Raw genomic sequence first — 17,519 nt, forward strand, 5'->3', positions numbered from 1 at the left:
CACTTCCTCAGGTGTTTCTCGGCCATTCGGTGTTCCTCAACTGAGAACGTTTTGTTTAGCTCTGTACCCCATTTTTTAATAGGGTTATTTGATTCTCTGGTGTCTAGTTTTTTGAGTTCCTTGTATACCTTGGATATTAGGCCTCTATCTGATGTGGTGTTGGTAAAGATCTTTTCTCATTCTGTTGGTTGCCGTTTTGTTTTCTTGACGATGTCCTTAGCCTTACAGAGACTTTGCAATCTCATTAAGTCCCATTTGTTAATCTTTGACCTTAGGGCTTGAGCCATTGGTGTTTTGTTCAGGAAATTTTCTCCTGTGCCTATGTGTTCTAAGATTTTCCCTACTTTCTCATCTAATAGTTTCAGTGTATCTGGTTTAATGTGGAGATCTGGCTGCATCTAGAGATTATCATCCTGAGTGAGATGACCCAGTCACAAAAGAACAGACATAATATGCAGTCACTGATATTGGGATGCTAACCCCAGAGGCTTGCACTCCCCAAGAAACAACTCACAGACTGTATGAAGTCCAAGAAATAAAGAAAACCAATATATATATATATGTATTTACAAAACAAGAAGACTTTGACTATTTCCATATTGTGTTTTGTTTTGCATGTACTTTATGCTCATGGTAACTATTAGGTTTTCAATGCATACTGTCAAGCCCTCGAAAAAATCAAGTACTGACTAAAAAATATATTTGCATAGTTTTATGTAAAAATTATTTTAATATCTGAAAAAACAGTACTGACAAAAATGTATAATTTTAAGCAAAAAATGTTTAAAATCTGTACATTTATCTTTGTTTTGTAAAATAAAGTCGTTTAAAAAAGACACTAATTTATGGCAAAAGTATAATATTTTAGGAGTCATTTTATCTCTATATTTTTCATTCTGTTGTTTGTTTGTTTGTTTTAGAACAGTAGTATTTGGTTTTACCCAAACCCCATAGACCATCTAGTTTTTGCCAACCTCTTATATAGCATGGTTAGGAGATGGACCCTATGTAGGAAATTGAGTCTTGAGGCTTTCACTTTCAGAATTGAGATGACAGCAATTACAAAGTGTGTCACTGAGAGTGAGCTTGGCCTTTCTACCACTTTAATGCACACAATTCTCTCTGCCATTTATGTGCCAGTCGATGAATGGTCTCACTCCAGAAAGAAAACACTTACATGTGTCCCTTTGTCCTGTACTTCTAAACCTGTGAGGCTATGAGAAATACGTTTGTAGTTTAGTATTTACCCAGGTTAATTTGTTGTCTTATAGAGCCTGAATAGAGAAGGACAGTTTTGTTGGGTAAAATTTCTTTATGTTTACCTTCATAGTACAGCCTTGGGTATTTAAGTGTGTAGAGCATCATAAATAAAATCAATGACTAGATATGCTATGCCTATAAATGACTATTAATGTCTCTGCAAGTTAGTTGCAGAAAACAATATAAAACAAATAGCAGCAACAGAAATAATTTTGGTATATTCTAATAATCAAAGAAAAATAATTGGTCTTGTGATTTTAAGACAAAAGGGGAAAAAGTATCTCAAACAAAGTAGTAATACTCAAAAACATTGTCATGTTTGTGAACTCATGGGTTTTTAATTTTCTACCTTAGCTGTGGGGAAAAAAATGATGTTCTGGCTCAGATTAAAGTAGAAACTTAAAAAACGTATTACAAAAGCAAAATCTGATTTTTTTGTCTCAACAAGAAAAAAAATAGGAAAACAGAGATTCAAAGATGACTGCCATATCATTTAATGCCTTATATTTAATTTTGAAGTGTTTGTCTTTTAAAAGTAATTTAAATTCCATATTAAATCACTATCTCAAACTACACGACTGCCTTTTCAGACTCCCACAACATAAAATGAAATTCTTTGATATGTCTTCGAAGGAGACAAAAAAAAATCCTGTTGTGAAAATGTTCATGTGCTAAGAGAGTGAGATAGAAGCTCAGTCAAATAAAAAAGAAAATCACACCTTTTTCTTTCTACTGAGTTGATTCAAATATCCCTGGGCTAGATAACCTAATTCCTGAAAAACAAGCAATGCTGATGCTGTAGTGCTCTCTCTCTCTCTCTCTCTCTCTCTCTCTCTCTCTCTCTCTCTCTCTGTATATATATATATATATGTATGTATATATGGCTCTCTTGCTCTCTCTGTTTGTCTCTCTCTTTCTCTCTCTGTCTCATTCTCTCTGTCTCTGCCTCTGTCTTGTTTTCTCTCTGTCTCTGTCTCTCTCTTTTTTCTCTGTCTCTCTGTCTTTCTGTCTCGCTCTGTCTCTGTCTCTCTGTCTCTCTCTATTTGTCTCTGTCTGTCTCTGTGTGTGTCTCTCTCTATCTTTCTCTGTCTCTCTCTCTCTCTGTCTCTCCTTCCCACCTCCTATCTCTCCCTATATCCCTCCTACCCCCTCACTCTCATTAAAATGGTTGGAGATTTTCTCTGTAATAATGATTAATGTCTTAACAATTTTCATGATAAACATGGGAAGCATGTTAGTCATTACTAAAAGAAAGTCAGTACCTGTACATGTCAAGTACACAATAAATGTAATGAAAGCCAACCCAGCTCCATGCCTCCCTCCCACATCCCCTTGCTGATTCAGTACAAGCTCCATTTCTTATCATGTCCACAGACTACAGGGTCTGACTTGAGAAGAGAAACAGAAGGGAAATAATAGTAGTCCTAGACAAAAACATGTTCTCAGACACCAAGCACAAAGGTGGTTAGAGGAGTTAGAGTGCTCTGACACTGTTCTAATGCTTGAGAACATACTGTTTTATTTTTCTTTTTTTTTAAAAAAAAAAAAAAACTTTATTTTAAAAAACAAAGTTAAATGTCCAAATTTTAAGCATTTTTGCATAAAAGTATACGAATACATTTTTGTAAGGTTGTAATTAAGTATTTGTGGGTACATATACATACACATATGTATATATGTAACTATAATATAGGAAAAGAGGTTATTAGTTTGAGGGGATAGGAGAGAAACTGGGAGGGGCTGTAGGAAGGAAAGGGGGATGTGATACAGTTCTATTTTAATTAACATATACTCTTTTTTTTCTTGACCTTCACACAGTCTGTGAGTTGTTTCTGGGGTGTTCAGAGCTTTCTGGGGTTAGTATCCCATTATCCGTGACTGTTTATTATGTCTGTTCTTTTGTGACAGAGTTATCTCACTCAGGTTGATATTCTCTAGATGCATCCATTTTCTTAAGAATTTCATACTCTTAATCACAGACAGGGCCACACTTGATACTGACTTCAGGCTTGATCTTCACACTGGGTGTGTTTTAATAATCTAAAATGACAAGAATATGTTAAAAACTGCACTAAGAACCTTTAAGCCATTGCTCCGCGCCTAAATTAAAATTTCACCTAAAATTCGAGGCTCTTCTAAAAAAAAAAAAATCTCTTGCACATTAATGGAACAGAAGATTGTCTATTACATATGAAAAGGTTGTCAACCTTGCCTGTCCTGTTCTTAATTTTGTAGATGAGAAAAGAGAGACAGGTTGAACAGATTACTCAAGTTTACAAGATTGAGTCAGAGATATTTCTAGGTGTCAGGAGAGCTGACTTACAGTTCTGAGCTCATTGTCCTTAAGAGAACTCTGTAATGGGACTTCAGAAGAGTTTGTATTGTAAACCTGAAAAGAAGAAAGTAAAAAATAATTAAAGTAAGTTTTGCTTCGATCTTTGACTTAAGGTAATGTCTGATATTTATAGGGATGTCAGTCTAAGCTCAGAGAGGTTTGATAATAATGAAAGTAAATTTAATAAATGGCATTTTATTTTACATGTTTTACGTTTTATTTACATTTACAATTTTATTTTCTTAAGAATTTCGTAAAGTCATTGTTTCTGGTAACTGAGTAATACTCCATTGTGTAAATGTACCACAATTTTTGTATCCATTCATCTATTGAAGGACATCTGGGTTGTTAAGAAAATGGATGCATCTAGAGAATATCATCGTGAGTAAGGTAACCCAGTCACAAAAGAACAGACATATTATGCAGTCACTGATAATTGGATACAAACCGCAGAAAGCTCTGAACACCCCAGAAACAACTCACAGACTATATGAAGTTCAAGAAAAAAAAGAAAGAAAGAAAGAAACAAAGAAAGAAAATGAAAAAACCATTATGCTTAATCTTCAAATATCAAGAAAACTTTGACTAATTCCAGGTTACATCTTGTTTTACATGTACTTTATACTCATTGTAACTAGTAAGATCTTAATGCACACTATCAAACCTTTAAAAAAAACCAAGTACTGACAAAAATGTATTTGTATAGTTTTATGCAAAAATGATTAAAATCTGTACATTTATCTTTGTTTTTTAAAATAAAGTTGTTCAATTAAAAAATGAACAAGCCATTTTAAACTTATTTGACAGATAAGTCAATGTAAAAGGTTGAACATATTATATGTATGTGAATACATGACCCTATAGTAGTAAGCAGAGAAGAATATCCAAAGATTAGTCTATGGTTTGAAAAAAAATATATTCTGACATTTTAGCTAATCATGGTTGTAAATCTTTAAATTTATGTATATCAGTAATTAAAAATGACAAAAATCAGGGTAAATTCATAATATTATTAGTTATGATTTAGCTGTAGTAATAATCAATGCAGGGACTGAAGAGATGTCTCAGCAAATAAGAGCACCGGCTGCTCTTCCAGAGGTCCTGAGTTCAAATCCCTGAAACCACATGGTGGCTCACAAGGATCTGTAATGGGAACAGATGCCCTCTTCTGGTGTGTGTGAAGACAGCTAGAGTGTGTGTGTTTGTGTGTGTGTGTGTTGTGTGTGTGTGTGTGTGTGTGTGTGTGTTATGAATATATATAATAGATCTTCAAAAATCATTGCAATATAGTTGTGAAAACTGAGGGCTGAGGAATATGTAATATGCTTAAGTTTGTAAACATGTAATGCATATGACACTGAACCTGATCTTTCTATGCAAAGTCTGATAACATTGTGTGGTATGCTGTAGAAGGGTACTTTGACTTTTTATAGTGAAACTACATGTTCAACATGAAATTTAAAATGTGTATATTTAAAATTAATGAACATTTTAGCAATTCGTATAATAAATATTGCAAATATTTTATTATTGCAAGATGATCTACCTTTCTCTTCTTGTGTGTATGTGTGTGTGTATGTGTGTGTGTGCATTTGCATGTGTGTTTATATGTATTTACTAATGAAGTATAAAATTTTCAGTGTTTCTCTTCACTTTCAAGTAAATTACCACCTATTTGTGTACCATATTTTTTTTTTTTGCTTGATACTTCTCTACATTCAGATAAAACAACCTTTCTCTAATACCCTTTAGAAATTATTGCAAATCATTAATTGGTGAAAATTCCAACATTAAAAGGTTTCGGTAAACATAAGAAAGAACCACATATTTTTAAATACAAAGGGGAATCTGAGAAAGAATGTTAGTTTTAACTAAAGGTGAATGCTGTGGCGACAAGACTCTAGAGCTGCTTTTCAAGTAGATAAGGAGACAGTTCACAATCTTTACAGCTCCCTCTAGGACACAATTTCTGCCTTTCCTATGGCTCGTTTCTCCAACATTATTGCAGGATATTTATTACTAAGAATACAAGCTGCATTTTTTTAACTTCAAGCCATAATGCAAACCCAAATTTGGCACAGTGTATTCAGACATCACTTTATACTTTGAAAATTACGACTTTAATTAAAGATTCAGCATACAGCCAACAAGATAATAAATCTTGAATTGATTCTTCAGTATGGGTTACCTTCTGGTGACCTCTGCGGTCAGATCACCTTGTGTGAGGACTGTTTCATGGTTTCCAGGATTCCATCCTTCCTCTCTCGTAACCTGTCACCTAGGGTGGTTTTTCTACTCTTCCCTACTCTGGTTTGATTAATTTTTTCAAAGCACTCAGAATGTTAAACACATAAGCTATGCACAGATACAAGATATCCAACTTTAAAAAAATGCTCTCTGAAACTTTAGGCAAATAAATGCAATTAGTTATATAAAATAATATATACTAAATCAAGGCTGAAGGAAACTATACTTTTACTTATTGCTATGTTAAACTGGAATGTTTTGTTTGATATTTTGATGTAAGCTAAGTTAAAAATTAAAAAAGGTGTGGTCTGGCTTTTACTTTTGTAATTTAGAATTCTACTACCTTGCACGGAAGATTCTGGATTTATATGTTCCATGTTCCCCTCCTTCTTGTGACATTATTTGAGGATTGAGTGTTCTACAAACAGCTATTTGAATAAAATAATTTTTTTTCTATTGCCCAATTTTCTAGCTCCTCCTCTATTTCCTTTCTACTAAGACTTTATGAGTAAATGCTCTTAGGTCTACTTAAGGAAAGTTTATATAAATTTTGTTGAAGAAATAAGGCTTTTATGTTTTTTTGATAACATGTAATATTTTAGGTAATCTATTAATGACCTAGTAAGAATAAAACCCATCAACTCAAAAGATAGTCCTAGACAGTTTATATTGAAAGGTGAGGCTGTCATTTCTTTACAATTTCTTAAAATATTGCAACTCTGTGCAGCTGAGATCTCAACACAGTGGGGGTTCTTCCATTTACACTCCATGCTTCAGTACCTCAGTGAGACGAGACGACTGGGGGCCTTAGAGGTCCATGTTTGTTTCTCTTCAAAAGTTAAGCCCCCAAGTGTCAATCTTACCTCTCAAAAACTTATTCTTCTCAAAACCATTTTAATTCTCACCACCAAGACATTTTAAATACCATCTAAAACATACATGGGTGTCTAGAAAAATAAACATACATAGAGCCTATGTGCATAAATGTATATGGTATTATATAAGATGCATTTTAGGATGTATTGATCACACTGATAACAGGAAATATACAAAACATGTCACCATGCCCCAAAAGAGAATTCTATTTGTGATTTTTCAATAGTCACATCTCAAAGAAAATGATTAAGTACTGCCAAACTTAAAATGAGACCATAAGCGATAGACTAATGAAAAGGTTAAGAATGTGTTCTTCTATAAACTTATTTTTTTCTAAGAAGGACTGAGGCCTAGTAAGATTTCAATGCATACTATCCAGCCTTTAAAAAATAAAGTACTGACAAAAATATATTCATATAGTTTTATGCAAAAATGTTTTAAAAATCTGTACATGTATCTATGTTTTTTTAAAAAACTTAAGTTGTAAAAAAAAAAAAAGAATGTGTTATTCTTAAATATGTCAAACTGGTGTACTATTATACCAAGCTACAACTGCCTAAGGAGATGCCAATTCAGAAAAGTATTTGGTCAAAATTCTTCTATATACAACAAGCCTTAAATATACTTTAGAGAGAGATATCTTTGCATATCAAGAATAGGAAACAACATAGATCATCAGACACTGTTAACTTAGACGAGAATAAACTTAAATAAACAAGGCTCTGGAGACCCTGGTCTTCCACTACATAATTCTATACATATAGTGATCTTATATCATTTGAAAATACCGTTTCTAGTGTTTACTGCCATAATAAATATACCCATTTACTTTCTAAGTCATTTACAAATACATAACTTTTGTATAGAGCAATCAAAAACATTATGTTATGACAATAATTCCAAAATTTCAATTTGAAATGTCCCCATAACCACATAAAATTACTGTACCTGTACTTTTCCTCTTGTTAACTACCACTTATATTAATTCATTCTCTACTTTCTACATATTAGCTAGGAGAAGGTAGGACCTCTCTATATTACTGTGTCTAAAATACTCAGAGAGGCACATAAGTAAATACATTAACGAAACTGGCAGCACATTAATGGAAGGCTGTTTTCCAACCAAAGTTGTTTTCTCCTATTGAAATATTGCAGCTTAACCCACCAATTTGTTTCTGTGACTTATGCAAAGTGTAAATTCATGATGCATTTTCCTCTCCCTCCAGCCACTCCATCCTCGGCAGCTCATCATTCCTATCATTTTCTGCATTATGGGGGAGATAATGCTTATAAGTTGATTATAATTCAATTCGAACTCTTAAGATGCAGTGTTAAAAAATGCCTGTGGCAAATTCAGAAAGTATTTGGAAGGCTCAAACTTTTCTTGCTTATTTATTTATTTATGCATTTATTTTGCTTATTTGAAAGAAAATAGCATTTTGTTTGTCATTACAACCCCTCCAGGATGTTAAGTTCATAGAACCCAGGCCAACTGGCTTCCATCATGACAGCCATTTTAATTTTCTTTGACTCTGCATAGTTTAAAATCTCATTATGAAAAGTCGTTATACCACAGTAATTAAAAATGTCTCCGGAAATATTTAACTTGTATCTGTAATTTTATGATATGATTCTCCTTCTCTATGATAGATTTTATTTTTTAAGTCAACCCTAAAGAGAAACCTAGTTACTGTTATTACAGAAATGTACACATTACTTTATATTACATTGAACATGCACATGAGTACAAAAACTATACTTGTACTATGCACAGGAAATTAAGAGTCATTTGAGTTAGATTTTTGCATATGGGAGAAAGTGTATAATTTAAGAAGCACTGCATGTTATATTTTTATATTGTTCTGCTTTATGTTTTAATGAGTCATGGGCAAGCAGGATATGACACTAGTTAACAAATCACATTTATTACTTGATGTTTCCTTATTTGACACAATTCTGAAACTTTGTCCTATGACAAGCAGGAAATATATTTTCCATACTAAGAAAAGACAAAAATATCTCTTTAATAAGTTCTTCAAGTTGCAGTAAGAAATTGTCACGTTATGATTGAGAGAAAGCTTTGGAATGTCACCACATGTATCTCTGACAAGTTGTGATTCATTGAGAAACCTTCACTAATTATGCTGCCTCTCCTTAAAGCCACCATTGTTGGTATTATGCTTTGAAAGTAAAATAAGTTGAATACATAGCAAATAGCAAAGAGAAAGGTTTCTTCACAAGAACACTGAACTGACTAATTCTTTAATGAAAACAGAAAGGGAAATGTATCTTGCCCAAACAGAGATGAATCATAATTCATCATCTCAGTGTTCCATGAATCCCCTGTATAGTCAATCCTCCATTAAATGGTGGACTGACTGTTACTGGTTTCTTTTTTTTTTGTTGTTGTTGTTGTTATTGGTTTGTTTTTGGTTTTTTTTTTTTTTTTTTTTTTTTTTTTTTTTTTTTTTTTTTGCCTTTTGCTCCCTTTATTACTCAAGTAGGATGATGGTTGTCATTCTAGGCTTAACACTCCTATATGTAATCTACACCGGTAAGGATTTGTATATAGTTGAATAATGGTAAAAGAAGACTTAAACATTGAGTGTGCTGTTTTTTCCAAATTTCTCATAAAGGGGAAAGTTTGTTTTCTTATGACAATGGATGATATTTCTTTCCAATAGAGAAAGTGACAATTAGTAGAGGAATAGCAAAAGGAACACAAATTCTAGAAATGCTGATTACCAAAACAACCCTGAGATTCCTCCTCACACCAGTCAGATTGGCCAAGATCAAAAATTCAGACAACAGCAGATGCTGGCGAGAATGTGGAGAAAGAGGAACACTTCTCCACTGTTAGTGGGGTTGTAAACTGGTACAACCACTCTGGAAATCAGTCTGGCAATTCCTCAGAAAATTGGACATAGTACTACCTGAAGACCAAGTAATTCCACTTCTGGGCATTTACACCAGAGATGCTCCAACATACAACAAAGACACATGTACCACAATGTTCATAGCAGCCCTATTTATAATAGCCAGAAGCTGGAAAGAACCCATATGTCCTTCAGTAGATGAATGGATACAAAAATTGTGGTACATTTATAAAATGGAGTACTACTTAGCCATCAGAAACAATGACCTTATGATATTCTTAAGAAAATGGATGCATCTAGAAAATATCATCCTGAGTGACATAACCCAGTCACAAAAGAACAAACATAATATGCAGTCACTGACAATTGGATATTAACCCCAGAAAGCTCTGAACACCCCAGAAACAACTCACAGACTGTGTGAAGTTCAAGAAAAAAAAAAAAAAAGAAAAGAAAAGAAAAGAAAAGAAAAAAACATTATGTTTACTCCTTACACACCAAGAAAACTTTGACTAATTCCAGGTTACATCCTGTTTTACATGTACTTTATGCTCATTGTAACTAGTAAGATCTTAATGCACACTATCAACCCTTAAAAAAAAAAGCCGAGCAATGACAAAAAGGTATTTGTTTACTTTTATGCAAAAATGTTTAAAATTTGTACATTTATCTTTGTTTTTTAAATAAAGTTCTTCAATTAAAAAAAAAGAAATGCTGATTATACTTCCACCTCCATCCCACTGAACAAAGTTGTTCATAAGGATTGAGTTATGCAAATGCGAATGTACCTCCTTCTTCTTTCATTTCTTCCTTCCTCCCCTTCTTTCCTTCTCTCTTTCATTCCTTTCTTCCTTCCTTTCTTCCTTTCCTTTCTTTCCTTCCTTCCATTCTTCCTTCCTTCCTGCTTTCTTTCTTCCTTCCTTTCTTTTTTTCTTTCTTTCTTTCTTTCTTTCTTTCTATTTTTCTTATATTTTTCTTTCATTTTCCTCTAGAAAGTCAGGCAGGAGATATGGCTGTTAAGATTGGCTGTTTAGTTTGCTAACCAAACACAGTTGGTACCTCGAGCTTACCAGCTTCATTAAAAAGTCAACTTCTCCATGTTTGCCAATGTCTTTAAATTTTATCCTTTATTATTTCTTCTATTTTTCATCACTATGAAGTGTAAAAGTGAAATCAACAAGTTCATTTTATGTTTTGTCCCATAAAACATTAGACCATGTTGGTCATGTTTACAAATGGAGGTGTGAATAAGAATGGTTGCTTGCTAGGAAATTACAGCAACTTCAGTATTATGAGAACATTTTAAAAGAGGAATGTACCCTGAGAAAGACTGTCTTCATAAAGCAAATCTTTGTAATTTATTTACCCATAGCAGAGATAACAGTAATGGCACTTGGTGACAGTCACTGGAAACAATGGTATCTCATTCCTTTTTTACAGAAAATCTAAGATAAATTGTTAATTCCATAAAACTCTACTTAAGCTAAGTTCTCTCCAGTTATCCTTTCCTATGCTTTTAATAAATCAGAGGTCAAAAGACCAGAGAGATGATCCTGCTCTTTGGCATGGCCTGTCCTTACATGTTCCATGATATACTTCATTTAAATTAGTTAAACACAGTTCTACTTTGGAAACTTGATACTTTTATTTTCTACTTTGTAGTTTGGCTACTTTTCGACATTCTCTCCCTTACCTTATAAGAACTTCTCTTTCCTGCTTCAAACACGACGATCCTAGTTTAATAAGCAACTATAGATCTCAAGGGAGGACTCAGCAAACACTGATTTACATTTATGTCCCCTTTATCAAATCTTGAACCTCTACCTCATGCATGTTACCTACAAAACACTCTCATATCTTCTTCCTTAATCTACCTTCATATGATTGAAATTCCAGTTCCGTAAAATCAGATTCCCAGGGCACCAACCCAACATCCCTCCACCTCTCCTGTTTTTAAACTCCTCTGAAATACACTCATTATTATTGTATTTTTTCCAAGCCTACTTAATGAATTTTATAGCCCATGTTCACTGAAACCTGATGAACCGAGAAGCTTAGAATTGGTAATTATGAGGTAGAATAGAAAACATTGATCTGTTGATAATCCATCTAGGACACCTTTCTGTATATTTATTTTGGTTTTTGGAGGTGTGGCTAGGTTTTTATACATCCCCTTTGCCATTTTTATTTAAATATCCACACAACAAATCAGGTATTAAGTGTGGATGATGCATGGGTCACACATACTCTCCCCTTGTTCTGATCTTTTATAAGATCGAATTTCATGATTTAAAAAAAAAAATGTTGACTTCAAATATCAATACATATATCAAATACTTTTAGTAAGAACATATACATGACAATATTCCTTCTAAGTATTCACGTGTATGTAAGAATTGTCATGCATTTTTTGAAGTTTGGAACTTCTGAAAATTATCCTTGTTGAATAGATATTTAACCTTAAAATTCCTCACTCTAAAATGTATGTGTTATCTGCTGGAACTAACTCCTAACTATAGGAAAAGTTATCAAGTCATCAAAAATAAAACATAAATAGCAAGAAGAAAGTTAATCACAACAAGTAATTTTAATCACAATATGATTTATGTTTTTTAAGAGGTCATGTCAGATACTTTGAACACACATGGCTGTAGAATTTTAGAAATTCCTAAACCAAAAGAAAATATTCTCTCTGTCCTATTAAACACACCAAATGTCTACCAGGTCTCAAGTTGATATTATATCACAAAAAAAAAAAAAAAAAACCAGGACAGGATAGAAACAAGGAGTAAAATACAGGCATAAACAGAAATCTATACTCTGCAATATAAAATTCATTTCCAAAGATATGATTTGATACTGTTCATGTCCATAGATTTCATTAGTGTAATTCCTAAACAAGCAGAAGCAGTAGCACCAGTATCTAAGGGCTACAGTGTCCTCTGAGCACCATTTTTAAACACAATAAAGATGGTCTGAGAAATCCTGTGTACTTAGTCACTCCTGGAAGATCTGGCATGTATTAATGTTGTCAAAGTATGTTGTTTAATCACAACTACGGAATTCTTCTGCTTTGTAAATTTATCTGAAAATTATGAACTATGATATATTGTCAGGATATATTTAAGAATAAACACCACTTTAATCTCAAGTAAAGTTTATTTAAAAAAGAAATAAGTGGCTTGTAACAGCTAAATTTCATAATGTTAAAATAACTTGATTAAACTTATTTATCCAAAGAACAAAAAAAAAGATATCTAATGGAAAATCCCTTAACACCCTCTGTTTAGGACATGCCCACAATTTTAATGGTTTCAATGGACTGTGAGAGTTAGGAACCACAGAGTAAGACTCTGACTTACTATTCACATGGTCACTCTCTGACTCTGTCTAGTTTCTATGAACTAGGTATTTGTGGGATTTGGAAATTTAAGAAAATAAAATGACAGGGACATAAATTAGTGGTTCCAAGATTGCCCAGTGTTCAAATCCCAACTTGGTAAGTAAATATATAACAACTTACAGAGGTGCATAACTATCATCTGAACATCAAATGTCTCAGGCTATAAGATCTTCTGTTTATGGACAGCCTGGGATATATAGGCAGCCAAGAGATTACCAAGGTCCAGCCTTGGCTTAGAGAGGAGTGCTGAGGGAAGGGGTGTTTGATATCATTAATAAACATACTTGAAGTCAAATGGTAGGGTGCATGCTGACAACCTTAAAGTCTGTTATACATATCTCCCTAGTCAGCTCTCTATCAGTAACTCTTTGTTCAATAATCTCCTGTTTGACTCAGCTTTCTGTTTGACTCAGCTTTCTTTCTTTCTTTTTTTCCTTCATTTTTATTGGTTATATTATTTCTTTACAATTCAAATGTTATTCCACTTACCACCAGCTTCCCCTCCAGAAATCACCTATCCCATCCCCTTTACACTCTTATTCAGTGAGGTGCATACACACACACACACACACACACACACACACACACACACACACACACACACATGCTCCTGCTTCATCATTACATCATACCCCTACACTGGGGCATTGATCCTCCACAGGACCAAGAGCCTCCCTTCCGTTGATTCCAAATAAGGCTATACTCTGCTACATAAGCAGCTGGAGCCTTGGGTCCATCATGTGTGCTATTTACTTGGTGGTTTAGACCCCTCAGGGGTCCGGTTGGTTACTATTGTTCTTCTTCCTATGGAGTTGCAAACCCCATTCAGCTTCTTCAGTCCTTCCCATAACTCTTCCACTGGAGTCCCAGTGTTCAGTATGATGGTTTCTGCAGATGGGATGGATACCGAGGTGGGACAGTCTCTCAATGGCCTTTCCATCAGTCCCTACCCCTCTCTTTGTCCCTGCATTTTCTTTAGACAAGAGCAATTCTGGGTTAATGTTGTTTTTATATGGGTATGTGACTCCTTCTGTCAACTAGAGGCTAAGGCCTAATCTTTGGATATTGTTTCTACAGGTTCTCTCTCCCCTTTGTTGGGTATTTCAACTAATATCATCCCCATTGGGTCTTGGAAGTCTCTTTCTTTCCTGGCATTCAGAACCAGAGCAAAAGTTGGCTAAAAATATATAGATATGCTGTCTGCTTTAGCATCAAATATTCTAAAAGGTGACAGAATGTATGTCACCTTCTAGAATATTTGATGCTAAAGCAGACAGCATATCTATATATTTTGTATGTCACTGTTCTTTATACTGTGATTTTTCTACTAAGGAGAGTACTTAAGAAAGTGAAAAATCCAATTAATAGCCTGTGAGGTTTTATCTTGGAAAAAGGTAATTTTATGCCAGGCTCCACAGTAAAGCATATCTAGCACAAGTATTTTTATTTGTATTTTAATTTTTTTCATTGGTCAGGTCAATACAGGCACCCCAAAACATTTTTACTCAGACCCTTGGTTTTCCTTATAACAGAAGAAGAAATTCCTTAGTCAGTGTTCTGTTTCTGTTAAGAGACACCTTGTCCAAGACAACTCATGTTAAAAAAAAAAAAAAAAAAAAAAAAAAAAAAAAAAAAAAAAAAAAAAAAAAACATTTAATTGAGCTGTTGTGCTAGCTTATAGTTCACAGGTTAGACCATTATTCCTATTTTCATCAACAAGACCACACATACTCCAACAACTCTCCATGTAATAGTGCTATTCTCTGATGACGGAGCAGAACCTATGACCCTATGGCAACCATTGATATTCAAGCCACAGCATTCCACTTACTGGCTACCTTAGGCTAGTAGCTATATCATAATTCAATGCCAGAAACTGCTATCTTCTGCTACATATGCAACTGGAGCCATGGATCTCTCCATGTGTGCTCAATACTTGGGGTTTTAGTCCATGGGAGTTCTGGAGGGTTTTGTTGGTTGATAATGGTGTTCTTCCATGAGGCTGCAAACCCTTTCAGCTCCTTCAGTTCTTTCTCTAGCACCTTCATTGGGGTCCCCATGTTCAGTCTGATGGTTAGCTGCAAGCATGCTCAGCTGTATCTGAACGACTCTGGCAGAGGTCCTGAGGAGGCATCCACATCTGGTTACTGCCAGTAAGTACTTCTTGGCATCAGTAATAATAATTGGGTTTTGGTGGCTGTATATGGGGTGGATCCCAAGGTGAGCCAGCCTCTAAATGATCTTTTCTTCAATCCCTGCTCCTCTATTTGGCCTTATATTTCCTCCTGTGAGTGTTTGGTTCTTCCTTCTAGAAGGAATGAGACACCCACATTTGGACTTCGTTTTTAGAGCTTCATAAGGTCTGTGAGGTATTTCTTAGGAACTCAAAGCTTCTGGGGCTATATCCACTTATCAGTGAGTGCATACCATGTGTTCTTTTGTGACTCAGTTATCTCACTCATGATGATAATTTCTAGTTCCATCCATTTGTCTTGGAATTTTATAAAGTTATTGCTTCTACAAAGCCATACTTTCTAATAGTGCTTTTCTCTGGTGAGGAAGCATTTCAAATCTATGAGCCTATGGGGCCCACACCTATTCAAACCAGCACACATTCTAACCTTGTGCTCTTGAAAACTCAGAATGCCATTTGTTCCACTGGAATGAGGATACTTCCAGCTGAAAATAGGACCACGAGGCAGTGGATGCTATTGGGACATCAGTATATGCTGTCACCTCTCCTAAAAGAGGAAAAGACTATGTCTATATTCATTTGTTGGAGCTTGCATTCATAACATTTGCATATATGCAGACTCCAAGCCTAGAACATAATCACTAATGCTTTCTGTAGTGTTTAATTAGTTACACCTGCTAGCTAGATGACTAAATGTTAGGTTGAAATTTACAGGTGACAAGCCAAAGCATCTCTAGCTTGCATGTATAATAATTTTACTATGATACAATGTCTTAAAAGCTCCCACCTACTTTCCTTTAAATATTGGGCAAAACTACCATCCTAGAACATATACATTAAACTACCATGGTTTAAATGTCTGTAAATATTAAAGTTTGTTTTTCTGTTTTCTACTTGGTAAATTCATACCTGTAAATGGCCAGTCACAATCATAATGATGCCCTCTCTCACTGTTAGGGTGTATGTGCTGGATGCTGTGTGGTGTATAATTAGACACTACAAATACAACCTCAATCATTTACTTACTAAATCCTCCATGAAAATTCTATGTATCTATGCTTAAAAGTTACAACCCTTTAAAGACAATATAGCAGTTCTCAACTATACCCTAATCTGAATTTTAAGAATTTTTTATTCTATTTTACATAATATGGTCAAGATTTTAGTTTTTCTTTTCAACATTTTTTGTTTGTTTGTCAGGAGAAAGCAATGGTTGACTGCCTTATTTTTCTATTCTGCAAAGTGACAGAGATAAATGATGTCTCAGGAAATATTATCATTCTCTGGTTAAATTTATAAGGGTTAAATTGTACTTGATCATATAAATCACTCAAGTTGTGTGAAATTTAGATTCTCTTTTTGAAGTTATTTTCTAAAGTGAGATGAAATCAGATTCTAAAATAATATATACTTCTATAAGGCAATTATTAAGCTTTTTCATTTCTGAACCTTTAGAGATTTTTAGAAGAAGCATAATGACTTACTTGCTTTAGAGAAAAGACAAAGGAAATCATGAGGAAGTTTCCTGGCATGGTAAAAATGTTTTTGATGTGCCTCATTAAAGGAATAAAAATGCTTACTTTTGATGGAAAGTATAACATAGATCAATTCATATAAATTAAATGGTGCTTGATGAAAATAATAACACTAATAAAAGAATCATTAATAATTTTTAAAGATCTCATAGCCATCCAATAACAAAAGAACAGTAATATACCTTGATTTGATCTTATTAAATCTATATGGATGGAAAATTTAAATACATAAATTTCAAATACATTCATTGTAGTAATGTATTATACAAAAGCATTAAACATAGCTTTTAGCAGTTTTTTGTGTGCATGAGTGTGTGTTGAATGGGATTAAACAAATAAGAAAAAGAAGTTAATTCTAATATCTTTAGTTTATTGTGCAATGTTTATTTTTCATTATAGAACTTTTGCAAATGTGAACCAAATTATTGGGAAAATCTGTATATATTCCTAGAGGTGAGCATTACAAGAAGCCAGATGTATTGCACACATCAGCACAGATTAGATGTCTGCTATTTTATAGCTAACATTAAAACATCACATATATATCCCAATAATGTGAGTAAATATGTAGTCACCTAATATATGATGCTGTGTTGTGTAAAGGGTCTGATGATCCAGAACTACATTAAATTCACTCCAAATGACTGATGATAAGCTTTGTACATAGTTCGTTTATTTGACTCATCTAATTATTTTCTGTTCAGTAATCACATTTTCAGCTACATGGTAAATATTTAACAACAGAGAAAATTAACATTTCAAGTTTTAAACACTGTGAAAATGGATTAGCTCC

Source organism: Micromys minutus (assembly GCF_963924665.1).
Source record: "Micromys minutus genome assembly, chromosome: 14".
NCBI lineage: Eukaryota > Metazoa > Chordata > Mammalia > Rodentia > Muridae > Micromys > Micromys minutus.